General features: G+C 44.4%; 1 protein-coding gene across 1 annotated transcript in view; it reads left to right on the forward strand.

Annotated features, from left to right (window-relative positions):
- Positions 1-15,731, forward strand: part of LOC132390846 (alpha-1,3-mannosyl-glycoprotein 4-beta-N-acetylglucosaminyltransferase B-like) — a 195,777-nt gene that overhangs the window by 161,591 nt on the left and 18,455 nt on the right. The window lies entirely within an intron of this gene.

A 15,731-nucleotide genomic window follows, 5' to 3' on the forward strand; every position in this document is an offset into this window, starting at 1 on the left:
GCTGTTGATATGAATGCTACCAGGCGATAAGTCATTAAGGCAGTCCACATTATTCTTCTTAGGCACTGCTATAATTGTTGCCTTTTTGAAGCAAGTGGGAACTTCTACCCATAGCAGTGAGAGGTTGAAAATGTCCTTGAATATTCCTATTAGTTGGTTGGCACAAGTTTTCGGAGCCTTACCAGGTATTCCATCAGGACCTTCCACCTTTTGAAGGTTCACTCTCTTTAAAGACAGTCTAACATCAGCCTCTGAGACAGAGATCATAAAGGTCATCAGGTGCTGTAGGGATCTTCACAGCTGTAGTTATGTTCTCCCATTCAAAGCGTGCATAGAAGGCATTGAGTTCATCTGGTAATGAAGCATCGCTGCCATTCATACTATTGGGTTTCGCTTTGTAGGAAATAATGTCTTGCAGACACTGACAGAGTCTCCATGCATATGATGTTGCCTCCAACCTTAATCGAAATTGTCTCCTCGCCCTTGAAATAGCCCTGTACAAATCATACCTGGTTTTCTGGTACAGACCTGGGTTGCCAGACTTGAATACCACAGATCTAGCCTTCAGCAGGTGACTTACCTCCTGGTTCATCCATGGCTTTTGGTTTGGGAATGTATAGTAAGTCTTTGTAGGCATACACTCATCCACACAGGTTTTAACAAAGCTGGTAACAACTGCAGCATACTGATCCAAATTCAAAGACGAATCCCTGAATACAGTCCAGTCTGCCAATTCAAAGCAGTCCTGTTGGCACTCATGTACTTCCCTTGTCCAAACCTTCTCGGTCCTCACTGCTGGTGCTGCAGTCCTCAGTCTCTGCCTATACTCAGGGAGTAGAAGTACAGACAGGTGATCAGACTTCCTGAAGTGAGGGTGTGGAATAGCACAGTAGACATCCTTGATGGTGGTGTAATAATGGTCCAGTGTGTTGTTTCCTCTGGTATTACAAGTGATCTGTTGATGGTAGTTGCTTAGTGATTTTTTCAGACTGGCCTGGTTAAAATCTCCCAAAATGAAGGTGAAGGTGTTAGGATGTGCTGTTTTGTGCGTGTTGATCCCATTACTCAGATCATCTAAAGTCTGGTTGACATTGGCCTGAGGTGGAATGTAAACTGCTACCAAAGTGACCCCAGTGGTAGGTAAAAAGAACGGCAACTAACTGCTAGATATTCCAGGTCTGGTGAGCAGAATTGGGACAGCACTGATATATTTGTGCACCAAGAGTTGATCATGAGGCATACTCCTCCACCTCTGCTTTTGAGAGACTCTATAGATCTCTCCTGATGGTGTATCATAAACCCATCGATCTGAATCGCTGCATCTGGTACAGAAGGGGTTAACCAGGATTCAGTGAAACAAAGGGAACATGCGGTCCTAATGTCCCTCTGATTCAGCACCCTGGCTCTGAAATCGTCGATTTTATTCACCAGAGACTGTGCATTCACCAGCAAGATAGTCAGTATAGGGAGTTTAGAACCCTGTTTCTTTAAATGCACTTGTAATCCTGACCTATGCCCACGCTTCCTCTGAGGTGTCGTCCGTGGGCACTTCCAAACACAATTGGTGTCATTTCCGTGGGTTTTAACCAATAGCTTAATAGGAATTTTGTGCATATTGAGTTGTCCTGGATTATTAATGGTCATTATATCTAGAAACAATTTTACATGTGCCTGCATTTACTCGTAACAGTTTTATCTTTTAACTTTTATTAATATTAGTAATAAAATAAAAATGCATTAGTAACAGAACAGGATAAACAGCAGGCAAATCGAATAAAATATTGCTCAATTTTATTCAAGTAATTTTGAAATACATTACAAATGTAAGCTTTAAATTTTTGACAAAGAATGTAAATACTGTACAGTATATCCAAAGTAGTTAGCCAATCATTAAAAGACAGTTGGAGCTCTCTGTTCTGGAGAGTATCTCCTTTTGCTTTTTAAGTAATATTTCTTTTTCTGTCACAGTGAGTGTAATTATTCAACAATCATGCTTTAAAAATAGGCACTAATAGTTAATATTTTGCTACTCAGGTACTAATCATCTTGCTGTTCCTAGTGCTACATGTTTAACTTGCAAGAAGATATGGGCATGTTGGCATGTTAAAATCACACAGTCTAAGATTAAGGTGGCACGTACCACCTATCGGCCATCTGGCCCAATGTTCTAAATTCTCCTAAAAGAACCAAACTGCTCTGTATTATGGAGGTCCTAATGCCTGAGTACACCTAATCTGTCATGTGATATGCCATCCTGTTGTTCTGTTTTGTTTTTAAATCTAGAGCTGCGAACAATTAAAAAATAGGATAGAACTTCCAATTGACAAGTGTTAATTCTGCATCTACGTGCCAGGAAATCTTAACTATTGAAGATATCACAGATAAATCAGATGTCTTTAAAATTTGCTTGACAAAGCAGTTGTAGGAACTTCTTTCTGGCAATACAGTGCGGCACCAGAAAAATTGTGAGAACTTTCTTTATACAAACCTATTGCATTACATCTGACTCCCAGGTTGAAAGAGTTTTAGTTAAAGGAATGTAATGGTCAAAAATCATTGTCCCAGAATTCTCAATTTTGTATATTTTTAAATTAACCAATTATGTGAGAAGTTGAAAGGTATTTTCCTTCATTATGTGTCTTATTATCCCTCAGTTAAAGGAATCTTGATATACCATAATATTGTTTTGCTTCACCAGAGGTACTGACTTTCATACAATGTGTAATCCATTAGGACTTAATGCACTCAACCTTCGGATGTAAGGCCGTGGTGATTTTATTGTGATAGCAGTGAAGTGATTAGGGATTTAAGAATAAGTGGTAGGCTTTATGGAGCAAACCTTCTAATGGTTTTCTCAATTGCTTAGTGCTCAGATCATCTTCCAAAATTATATTAATGTAGCTGTGATATTAGAATGTGATTGATGAGTATTAGGTAGCAGACATGGCCATCAGCTTTTTGCTAGGTGGGGGCTACATTATCCAGAGAAGAGTTGTGTTTCATACCCGAGTGGATGGTATGATAAATCAACATTTAAAAAAATGAACATTGATAGTTCTTTTATGAGTTAACTGTGTTTTAAAGACATTAACCACAGAATATGTTACAAATTTAGTTTTGCCAGTTCCCACTAGATTAATAAGAATCATATTAATATTTTAGTTAATCTGCTAAATGATTTGCCAGCATTTCTAAAATTGAATACTGATATATTATGGAATGCTAATTATAATACTCATTAGGTTATCTCATTACAGAACAAAATTATACCAAAAACAAGAGAATAAAATATAATTACATATACTGTAAGTAGTTGCCTTGTGCTTTGAGTATATTATGAATATGATCCCTGGGTCACTAAGAAGTGATTTGATTTTGTTTCATTAAAGGCAGCCAATTCCTTTGAAAGTATTCATAGATTTGAGTGCAGATAAATAAAAGCCAACCATAGATGCAAGCGACTGTAAAAGCTGGTAGAACCCTTGTGCACTCTTCGGACAACTATCTAAATTGTGAAAAGTTTGAAACAGTGGGGTTAATGATGCCACAAAGTCTAGGTATATAAATCCTTATAATGTTAGGGATAGTACAAAGAAGGTACAGGAAGTAATCAAGAGAATAATGCAATTAGACCTGTGTATCCAGAAGGCTACAATTTGTGTGCCATGTGCCAATGTTGCAATGAATGAGGCGAACCCAAACGCAGGACACAGGCATGGAGATTGAGTTAGGATGCAGACGTGGGCGTGAGAGTTGAACGGGAAACAGGAGGGAGTGCAGGAAAACAGGAGGCAAGCAGAACTTGTCTTGACATGAAGCGAAAAAAGGGAAGCGGCAGACCAAACTTTTCTTAGCATGGAGAGATGGAGTTACACAGGTAAACCTTGGTACTGGGGTAAACTTGAAATCCTTATCTTGACTCAGAGAGATGGAGTTTCACAGGTAAACCTCGGAACTGGAGTTGAACTTAGAAAACTTATCTTGACTAAGAGAGACTGAGTTGCACAGGTAAATCTCCGCACTGAAGCAAAACTTAGAGCACACAATCCTAAGCGGCCAGGAAGCGTTAATTAACACACTGGCAAAACCAATGATCTGGCAACTAGTGGGTGCAAAGCTGGGGTTCTTATGCTGCAGGTCTTTGAAAACCAGGTATACTGCCATCAAAGGAAATTAGGAGAAAATGGGGAATTAACAGTCAGGACCATGACAATACACCCCCCCCCCCCAATGGGAGCCTCTAGGCGAACCACCAGGTTTGTCCAGATTGTCTCGATGAACATCTCAGATGAGGGAAGGGTCCAAGATGAAGGAGCGGGGAATCCAGGCATGCTCCTCAGGACTGTATCCCTCCCGATCGACCGGGAACTGGAGACCCCTGCCTCAGTAACACACATCCAGTATTCGCCAGATGGTGCATACTGGGTCAATGATCATGGCGGGTGGAGGAGGTTCACAGGAGGGCACAAAGGGCTGACAGACACAGGTTTCAGTTGAGAGACGTGGAATGTGGGATGAACGTGCATAGATCTGGGCAGTTTGAGTTTGACTACCCAGGGGTTGATGATGCTCTCAATCTCAAATGGTCCAAGGTAACGTGGGGCGAGTTTCTTGGGTTCATTTTTGAGGGGGATGTCCCTGGAGGAGAGACAGACCTTCTGACCAGGCTGATGGTTGGGTGCGGGAATTCAATGGCGATCAGCAATCCTCCAGTCGCGGTCAGCTGAGCGGAGCAGGGCCGAGCGTGCATCTTTCCAGAACTTGCAGCACTGGCGGAGATGGGCCTGAACTGAAGGCACAGCGATGTCATCTTCATGGGCAGGAAACAGAGGGGGCTGGTAACCGAGGGAGCATTCGAAGGGAGACATTCCAGTGGCGGTGTTGACCAGGGAGTTGTGGGCATTCTCCACCCGAGTGAGATGCTGCTCCAGGATGACGGGTTGTTGGCGGAAATGCAGCGCAGTGCTGCTTCCGAATCCTGATTGGCTCACTCCGTTTGACCATTAGTCTGTGGATGGAAACAGCAAGACAGACTTACTGAGGCTCCAACGGCTTGACAGAAGGATCTCCAGATCTGGGAGATGAATTGGGGACCCCGGTCGGAAACGATGTCAGAGGGAATTCCATGAAGGTGGAAGACGTGATGGACAAGGAGGTTGGCTGTTTCACAGGCTGTAGGGAGTTTGGGAAGGGCTATGGAGCGCACGGCTTTGGAGAAATGGTCCACCACGGTAAGTACAGCAGTGTTACCACGTGAAGGGGGTAATCCAGTGACGAAATCCAGAGCAATGTGGGACCAAGGGCGGCCAGGGACAGGTAGGGGACAAAGCAGCCCAGGAGGTGGTCGATGGGAGGCTTTTCCATGGGCACACACAGAACCGGCAGAGACGAAGGAGCGAGTGTCAGCATCCATGGTGGACCACCAGAAATGTCGCTTCAGAAGGGACAGAGTTCGATCGATTCCAGGATGGCAGGCGAAACAAGAAGCATACCTCCACTGGAGAACCTGAGACCAGACAGTGTCAGGCACGAAGAGGCAATGGAGTTGTGGGGGGGGGGGGGGGTCCATTGCCTGGGTCCGGTTGAGTCTGTTGGGCCTCTCTGACTGTGGATTCGATCTCCCGGGTGAGGACAGCCACCACACAGGATGGTATTGGGATTGGGAAGGCCCTCCTGGGAGGATCGCATTGACAAGAGAGAGCATCTGACTTCCCGTTCCGTTCTTGGAACCAGGATGATAGGTGAGGGTGAACTTAAAATGGTCAAAAAAAAATGCCCAATGGGCTTGGCAGGAATTAAGGCGTTCAGCAGTTTGGATGTATTCGAGGTTCCTATGTTCCATTCAGACGATGAACACCCTCCAGTCAGTGTCTCCACACCTCCAAGGCGAGCTTGACGGCCAGCAACTCCCGCTTCCCAACGTCGTAGTTCTGCTCGGCGGGGATAGACGGCGAGAGAAGAAGGTGCAGGGATGGAGCTTCTGGTCTGGGATGGAGTGTTGCGAGAGGACCGCTCCTACACCAGAGTTGGAGGTGTCAACTTCCACAGTGAATTGGCGAGAGGGGTCAGGTTGAACCAGGATAAGAGTGGAGTGGAGCCCCTTCAGCTCCAAGAAGATTGAGTCCGCTTTGGGATTCAGGGACCGCAGGAGAGGTGAGCTGAGTAAGGGGCGCTGCCACCCAGCTGTAATCCCTGATGAAGCGACGGTAGAAGTCGGCGAACTCCTGAAATCGCTGGAGTTGTTTGAGTGTTGTGGGTTTTGGCCATTCTACCACCGCCCGGATCTTTTCGGGATCTGCCCACACTTGCCCGCTCTCAATGATTTACCCCCGGAAACTGACAGAACGGGCATGGAACTCACACTTCTCTGCCTTAACGAATAGCTTGTTCCCCAAAAGCCTCTGAAGAACCTGACGGACATGACGGGTGTGTTCCTGAAGACTGCAGGGGAAGATTATGATGTCATCCTAATAAACAAAAATGCAACAGTTAATAAGGTCCCTAAGGACGTTATTTACCAGACCTTGGAAGATGGCAGGGGCATTGGTGAGACCAAATGACATGACCAGATATTCGAAATGACCAAGGGGGGTGTTAAAAGCTGTTTTCCATTGATCTCCCTCCCTTATCCTGACCAGGTGAAAGGCATTCCGCAGGTCCAACTTAGAGAAAATTGTGGCTCTGTGAAGGGGCCCAAACGCTGAGTTGATAAGGGGCAGGAGACACTTATTCTTTATGGTAATGTTGCTCAGGCCACAGTAGTCGGTGCAGGGATGCAGTGAACTGTCTCTCTTCCCTACAAAGAAGAAACCTGCACCTACGGGGGAAGATGAGGGTCAGATAATGCCGGCCGTGAGGGAGTTATTTACATACGTCTCCATAGTTTCTCTTTCTGGTCTGGACAGGATATACAGCCGACCGGTGGGTATTGGGGCTCCGAGAAGAAGGTCAATTACGCGATCGTAAGGGCGGTGTGGAGGCAGAGAAAGAGCTCATTGCTTGCTAAACACTTCTCCCTGATCGTGATACTCTACTGGAACCTTGGATAAGTCAGGGAGTTCAGAGGCGGAAGAGGTTGTGACTTTCATTGGGAAAAGAGCTGATTGCAGACAAGAGGAATGGCAGAACCAACATCAGCTATCTTCCCGGTGGACCAGTCAATGTGGAGGTTATGACGGCTTAACCAGGGGTAAGCAAAAACTGTAGGAGCTTGAGGAGAGGAAATTAAATTGAATTGTACCTATTCCCGATGGTTTCCGGAGAGAAGGAGAGGCATGGGTTCTGTGCAATGCATGACTCGGGCCAGGAGTCCACCGTCCAGTTCCCGGGCTTCCTGGGGGGGGGGGATGGTACTCAATGGCTCACGAGGAATTCCGCCTTGGAAGGCTAAGTTTTCATCTGAAACGTTTCCCTCTGCGCCGGAGTCCACTACTGCTAACAGGGGCAAGGACTGTTGATTGTAACACAAAGTGGTTTGAAGCTTCGTCCGAGTTTGGGAGACGGAAGGGAATGTTGTCTGGCTCACCAGACTCCCCCTCATTACTGGTGAGCCTTCCCCTTTAGCTGAAGGGAACAAGTAGCAAGGAAGTGGCCGGTCTGGCCACAATATAGACACTCACCTGCTCTCATTCTCTGGAGTCGTTCAGCGGGAGAAAGGCAGTTCTGTCCCAGGTGCATGGGTTCCTTTCCCGGGCCAGTGGAAATGGCCGGGCTGGGAGCGACTCTAGGAGCAGGAGGAGAAGAGAGGCTTGTTCTGGTGGGAGGCGGTAATGAGTGCCATGGAGTGGTCAAAGGTGGTGGATGACCAGTTCTTTCTCTGTGGCGTTCTCGGAGACGATTGTCCAACCTGGTGGCCAGGAGATCAGGGAATCCAGGCTGTCGGTGTCGTCTCTTGTCGCCAACTCATCCTTCACCATGTCGCTGAGACCATTCTGAAATACCCCTTGGAGTGCCTCATCATTCCGCCCCGAGTCGGCTGCTAACGTCCTGAACTCCACGGAGTATTTGGTGACACTGCATGAGCTCTGACTAGGAGTGAGTAGACGCTTGGTGGCGTCTTTACCACGGACAGAGTGGTCAAAGATCTTTCTCATTTCTGCAGTAAAGGTGGCAAAAGAAGAGCAGATATCCAGTTGGTTGTCCCAAACAGCTGTGGCCCACGCCAAGGCACTTTCCCGCAACAATCTCATGATATAAGCAATCTTTGACTTATCCATGGAGTACGTGGACGACTGCTGTTCGAACACCAAGGAGCACTGAAGGAAGAAGGCTCGGCACTTCTGCAAATCCCTAGTGTAGTGCTCCGGTTCAGGTATGTGAGGTTCTCTTGGCGGGGGTGTTGCTGACACGTAGGGGGTTGTCACTACAGGCTGTCCAGGCAGGTTAGACAGGGTTCCAGGAGGGGTTTGAGTAAAATGAGTGGAGATTCGGTCTACCTGGTCACCGATCTGCGTGACGTGAGCAGACAGGGTACGAAGGTTCTCCATGACCTCTGGGAGGAGTTGGTCATGCTGTCCCCGTAGAGAACCCTGGCTGGCAAGGGCTTGTTGAAAGGTATTCATGTCCGCTGGGTACATAGTGGCCAGATCATTCTGTGCAAAGAACAGGGTGAACCCAAACGCAGGACAAAGACCACAGAGATTGAGTTAGGATGCAGACGTGGCTGTGAGTGTTGAACGGCAAACAGGAGGGAGAACTGGAAAACAGGAGGCAGGCAGGACTTACCTTGACACGGAGCGTAGAAAGAGAAGTGGCAGATAAAACTTTTCTAAGCACAGACGACGGAGTTACACAAGTAAATCTTGGTGCGGGAGTAAACTTGAAACCCTTATCTTGACTCGGAGGGACTGAGTTCCACAGGTAGATCTCAGAACTGGAGTTGAACATAGAAAACTTACCTTGACTCGGAGAAACTAAGTTTCACAGGTAAACCTCGGTGCTGGAGTAAACTTAGAACACACAATCCTAAGCAGCCGGGAAGCGTTAATTATCACACTGGCAAAACCAACAATCTGGCAACTAGTGGGTGCAAAGCCGGGGTTCTTATACTGCAGGTCATGATGAAAACCAGGTATGTCGCCATCAATGGAAATTAGGAGAAAATGGGGAATTAACAGTCAGAACCATGGCACAATCAAAGGGAATTAGGAGAAAATGGGGAATTGATGGTCGGGACCATGACAGCCAGTGAGAGTAGGAATAGGATGATTTGGCTGTTGAATGCAAGGCTGAGAAATTGGTGCAGGGGCAGGGATTCAGATTTCTGGTTTATTGGGATCTTTTCTGGGGAATGTGTGACCTGTACGTATAGGATGGGTTACACCTGATCTCAAGGAGGACAATATCCTTACGAGTAGGTTTGCTAGAGCCGTTGAGGAGGGTTTGAACTAATTTGGCAGGGGGATGGGAATCAGAGTGGTAGGGCTGAAGATGGGGCAGTTGGTGTACAACTACAGGCAGTGTGTAGTGAGGCTGTGAGGAAGGACAGGCAGAGGAGTCGGGGCAAAGTTGCAGTCAGTGGGATAGTTAAAGTGTAACAGGGAGCAAAAATCAAACAGAATGATGAAGACAGGACTGAAGGTGTTACACTTGAATGCACATAGTATACGGAATAGGATCTTGTGGTGTAATTGTGGTGTTGTGGGCATGTCTGAGTCATGGCTAAAAGAAGATCGTAGTTGGGAGCTTAACACCCACATTGTATCAAATGGACAGGCAAGTAGGCCAAAGGGGTGGTGTGGCTCTGCTGGTAAAAAAAAATGAAATTAGATCCTAAGAAAGAGGTGACATAGGATCGGAAGATGTAGAATTCTTGTGATTCAAGTTAAGAAACTGCAAGGGTAAAAAGACACCGATGGAAGTTATGTACAGGCCTCCAAAGAATATCCAGGATGTTCGATACAAATTACAACAGGAATAGAAAAGGCGTGTAAAAAGGGCAATGTTGTGATAATCTTGTGGGATTTCAATATGCACGTAAATTGAAAAAATCCAGAATCAGGTTTATTATCACCGGCATGTGACGTGAAATTTGTTAACGTAGCAGCAGCAGTTCAATACAATACATAATCTAGCAGAGAGAGAAAAAAATAAAATAAAATAAAAACAATAATAATAATAATAAACAAGTAAATCAATTGCGTATATTGAATAGATTAAAAACAGAAATACTGTATTTTTTTTAAGTGAGGTAGTGTCCAAATATTCAATGTCTATTTGGGAATCGGATGGCAGAGGGGAAGAAGCTGTTCCTGAATCACTGAGTGTGTGCCTTCAGGCTTCTGTACCTCCTACCTGATGGTAACAGTGAGAAAAGGAGAGAAAAAGACATGCCCTGGGTGCTGGGAGTCCTTAATAATGGACATTGCCTTTCTGAGACACTGCTCCCTGAAGATGTCCCGGGTACTTTGTAGGCTAGTACCCAAGATGGAGCTGACTAGATTTACAACCTTCTGCAGCTTCTTTCAGTTCTGTGCAGTAGCCCCTCCATACCAGACAGTGATGCAGCCTGTCAGAATGCTCTCCACGGTACAACTATAGAAGTTCTTGAGACATTCAAATCTATTCAAACTCCTAATAAGTATAGCCATTGAATTGCCGTCTTTATAACCACTTCAATATGTTGGGACCGGGTTAGATTCACAGGTTATGAGGATTGGTATGTGTTCCTTTGTCTTACCCTTCCAGAAGTCCACAAACAACTCTTTCTTCTTACTGACGTTGAGTGCCAGGTTGCTGCTGTGGGAGCACTCCACTAGTTGACATATCTCACTCCTGTACACTCTCTCGTCACCACCTGAAATTTTACCAACAATGGCTGTATCATCAGCAAATTTATAGATGGTATTTGAGCTATGCCTTGGCACACAGTCATGTGTATATAGAGGGTAGAGCAGTTTGCTAAGCACACACCCCAGAGATGTGCCAGTGTTAATTGTCAGCGAGGAGGATATGTTATCACCAATCTGCACAGATTGTGGTCTTCTGGTTAGGAAGTCGAGGATCCAATTACAGAGGGAGGTACAGAGGCCCAGGTTCTGCAACGTCTCAATCAGGATTGAGGGAATGACAGTATTAAATATTGAGCTATAGTTGATGAACAGCATCCTGACGTAGGTGTTTGTGTTAACTGGGTGGTCTAAAGCCATGTGGAGAGCCATTGAGATTGTGTCTGCCATTGATCTGTTGTGGCGATAGGCAAATTGCAATGGGTCCAGGTCCTTGCTGAGGCAGGAGTTCAGTCTAGTCATGACCAACCTCTCAAAGCATTTCATCACTGTCGATGTGAATGTTACATAATATAGAAGAGAAAAATTTAAATAAATAAAACAATAATAAATAAATAAGTGAATCAATTATAATATACATATATTGAATAGATTTTTAAAATGTGCAAAAAACAGAAATACTGTATATTAAAAAAAGTGAGGTAGTGTCTAAGGGTCCAATGTCCATTTAGGAATCGGATGGCAGAGGGGTAGAAGCTGTTCTTGAATCACTGAGTGTGTGCCTTCAGGCTTCTGTACCTCCTACCTGATGGTAACAGTGAGAAAAGGGCATGCCCTGGGTGCTGGAGGTCCTTAATAATGGATGCTGCCTTTCTGAGACACCACTCCCTGAAGATGTCCTGGGTACTTTGTTGGCTAGTACCCAAGATGGAGCTGACTAGATTTACAACCCTCTGCAACTTCTTTCAGCCCTGCACTGTAGCCCCCCGCCCCCCCCCCCCCAATACCAGACAGTGATGCAACCTGTCAGAATGCTCTCCACGGTACAGCAGTTGGTGCTGGAACACAAGAAAAGGAATTTGTAGAATGCCTTTTAGAGCAGGTTGTGGCTGAGTCCACTGGGGGAAACAGCAATTCTGGATTGGGTGTTACGTAATGACCCAGATTTACTTAGGGAGCTTAAGGTAAAGGAACCCTTAGGAGACAGTGAACATAATACAATCAAATTCAACCTGCAGCTTGAAAAGGAGAAGATACAATTGAACATATTAGTATTACAATGGAATAAAGGGTATTACAGATGCATGAGAGGCTGTGGGGGCAATGGTAACAATCTAGCAAGAATCACTGGATTCTGAAACGGTTCCCAAGGATTGGAAAGTTGCAAATGTCACTCCACTCTTTGAGGGAGGCAGAAGAAAGGCAATTATAGGACAGTTAGCATGGCTTCAGTGGTTTGGAAAGATGTTGGAGTTGATTATTAAGGATTTTTAGAGGCACATGATAAAATAGGCCAAAGTCAGCATAGTTTTCTAAAGGGAAAATCTTAACCTGATTAGAATCTATTAGAATTCTTTGATAACATAACAGGCAGGTTAGACAAAGGAGGGTCAGTGGATGTTGTTTATCTGAATTTGTAGAAGGCTTCTAATAAGGTGCTGCACGTGAGGCTGTCTTAACAAGATAAGAACCCAGAGTATTACGGGAACGATACTAGAATGTTTATAAGATTGGCTGACTGATAGGAGGCAACAAGTGGGAATCTGGCTGGCTGCTGATGAACAGTGGTACGCCGCAAGGGTCAGTGTTGGGACTGCTTTTTTCACGTTGTACATCAGTGATTTGGATGAAGGAATTGATGGCTTTGTGGCCAAGTTGGCAGTTGATACAAAGATAAGTGGAGGAGCAGATAATGTTGAAGTAGCTGGTTGTCTGCAGAGGGACTTAAACAGCTCTGGGGAATATGCAAAGAAGTGGCAGATGGAATAGAATATTGGGAAGTGCATGGTTACACACAGGCAAAAAAAATATATAGGGCTGGACTGTTTTGTAAGTGGAGAGAAAATTCAAAAACCAGAGTTGCAGAGGGACTTGTGAATTCTTATGCAGGGTTCTCTAAAGGTTAACTTGCAGGTTTAGTCAGTGGTAAGGGAGACAAATTCAATATTAGCATTTCTTTCAAGGGGACTAGAATAGAAAAACAAAGATGTAATGCTGAGGCTTTATAAAGCACTAGTCGGACAGCACTTGGACAGTTCTGGGCTCCTTACCTACAAAAAGATGTGCTGGTGTTGGTGAGGGTCCAGGGGAGGTTCGTGGAGATGATCTCAAGAACAAAAGAGTCAGCATATGAGGAGTGTTTGCTAGCTCTGCACCTGTACTCGCTGCAGTTTGGAAGAAATGGCAGTTTTCGTCAAAACCTATTGAATGTTAAAAGCCCTTAGATACAGTGGATGTGGAGATGATTTTCCTATTGGGAGGGAGTCTAGGACCAGAGAACATAGCCTCAGAATTGAGAAACATCCATTTAGAACAGAGACGAGGAAAATTTCTTTAGCTAGGGCATGGTGAATCTGTGGAATTCGTTGCCATAGACAGCTGTGCTGGCCAAGTCATTTGGTATATTTAAGGTGGAGGTTGATAGGTTCTTGATTAATCATGGAATCAAAGGTTATGGGGAGAAGGCAGGAGAATCCGGTTGAGAGCGATAATAAATCAGCCATAGAAACATAGAAAATAGGTACAGGAGTAGACCATTCGGCCCTTCGAGCCTGCACCGCCATTCAGTATGATCATGGCTGATCATCCAACTCAGAACCCTGTACCTGCTTTCTCTCCGTACCCCCTGATCCCTTTAGCCACAAGGGCCATATCTAACTTCCTCTTAAATATAGCCAATGAACCGGCCTCAACTGTTTCCTGTGGCAGAGAATTCCACAGATTCACCACTCTCTGTGTGAAGAAGTTTTTCCTCATCTCGTTCCTAAAAGGCTTCCCCTTTATCCTTAAACTGTGACCCCTCATTCTGGACTTCCCCAACATTGGAAACAATCTTCCTGCATCTAGACCTGTCCAATCCCTTTAGAATTTTATATCTGATGGAATTTTAGCCATGATGGAATGGCTGAGCTGAATGGCTTAATTTTGCTCCTATGTCTTTTTGTCTCCTACAGGGAGGTTGAAGTTACTTGCCTCACTGTTCACACATAATGAATACATACCTCCTTATGGTTTTAGTTTTCCCGCCACCAATTTTGCAAGCTCAAGCAATATTTCATGATATACACAAGAGATTCTGCAATTGTTGGAAATCTAGAGTAACACAAACACACAAAGTGCTGGAGGAACTCAGCAGGTCAAGTGGTATCTATGGAGAGGAACTAACGGTCAATGTTCCGGGCTGAGACCGTTCATGAGGACCAAATCCGTATGAAGGATCTTGGACTGAAATGTTGACTTTCCAGAGTTGCACCAGCTATTTACAAAATCTTTCTAACAACTGTCTTCATCTATTTTTGCTGATGTACTTTGTGTTTTTGCCAGCACAAAAGTGTCAGTACATTATGTATAATAGCAACAGATTGTGCCTGGCATAAATTTGCTCACATAGCTAATGTCACTTCTGCACATGTTCTGCTACTATTCTGCCAGTTCTGCACAGAGATGAAACGCTGAACTGGCGTTAATCAATTTGCCTATCAAATCAGATGCCATATAATCCTGAAAGATCATGAGTTCAAAAATATCAAATGCTGGAGGTTATTATAAACGATATAACAGGGCACCAAGACATTATTAATGGGATTAAAAAAGGTTAACATGAATCAGCCATAATCATACTAAATGGTAGAAAAGACTCTAAGGGCTAAATTGCCTGTTCCTGTTCCTATTTTACTGTACTTTGTCTCCTCGTATGATATACTGTTTATGAATAAATACACATGTTCTCCCATCCTTCCTCTTTGTTGGGAAATTAGATCACTTAGCTCTTTATTCATTTTCTAGTTCCAAGCAACATTGGAGAAGCAAACATTTGTGATTACAACAGTGAAACAGTCTTCTTTAACCACAGCAGTCCTCCTGGTGAGGCTACTCCCACAGTGCTGTTAGGAAGGGAGTTTTAGGAATCAGGCCCAGTAATGATAAAGGAGCAGAGATACGTGTACAAGTCAGGATGGTGTGGAATGAACATTCAAAATGGCCAGGTTGGTAGATTAGATGACAACCATAAATGAGGGAGAAACTATGGTTGTGGGAGGGGGGGGGGGGGTACTGGAAAGTATAGAGAATAAGATTTGATCCTAATAGTGTAAATTTAGTCAGTATGTGTTCAGTAGGATGAAGGGCTTGTTTTTGTGCTGTATCCGTTACTGTATGACTTTTACAAGCACTGATCATTTACGAGGCAACTATATTTCCTAGCTGCACTTGTAGCAACAAATCTGACTCAACCCCGATGACTTAAACATGATGTTGCACAGAATATATTCCCAAAAATATCATTTACTTCTTTGATATTGCCAAATGACCAGTGTACTCCTTAATATTTCTACAGCACATAGACACCCTTTAAACACTGGGTTATTTCTTCCCACAACAAAATCAGCAGAGCAAAGCTGAAGACTTAGTTGTGTGATACTGTTCAACCAGTACTTCATCACCAGTCAAAAAAGCGGTGCAATTAAGATTTGTATCCCCTTTGAAGGGTAATTTCTGTAATTTCCCTTCCATTCTTTCAATGATTAGGGCTGTTAAGACAGCACACCTAATATTTTCTCTTTCTGGTTAAGGCTTTACTTTTGTGCTGTAAAAGAATGATTTTATTTGGCTTGATATTTTGCACACTGGGTGTTGATCTGGGAGTTATCTTGGCCAAGTCCACTGTGGAGCACCAGTCATGAGGAGCAATAGGTGTAAAACCACACACCATTAGATACAGATTTTCTGTCCTTTTGAATGATGGAAATTAGTGCACAGTTCCTAACACATACTCTCATGATGCAC

Source organism: Hypanus sabinus, chromosome 3, assembly GCF_030144855.1.
Source record: "Hypanus sabinus isolate sHypSab1 chromosome 3, sHypSab1.hap1, whole genome shotgun sequence".
Classification (NCBI taxonomy): Eukaryota; Metazoa; Chordata; class Chondrichthyes; order Myliobatiformes; family Dasyatidae; genus Hypanus; species Hypanus sabinus.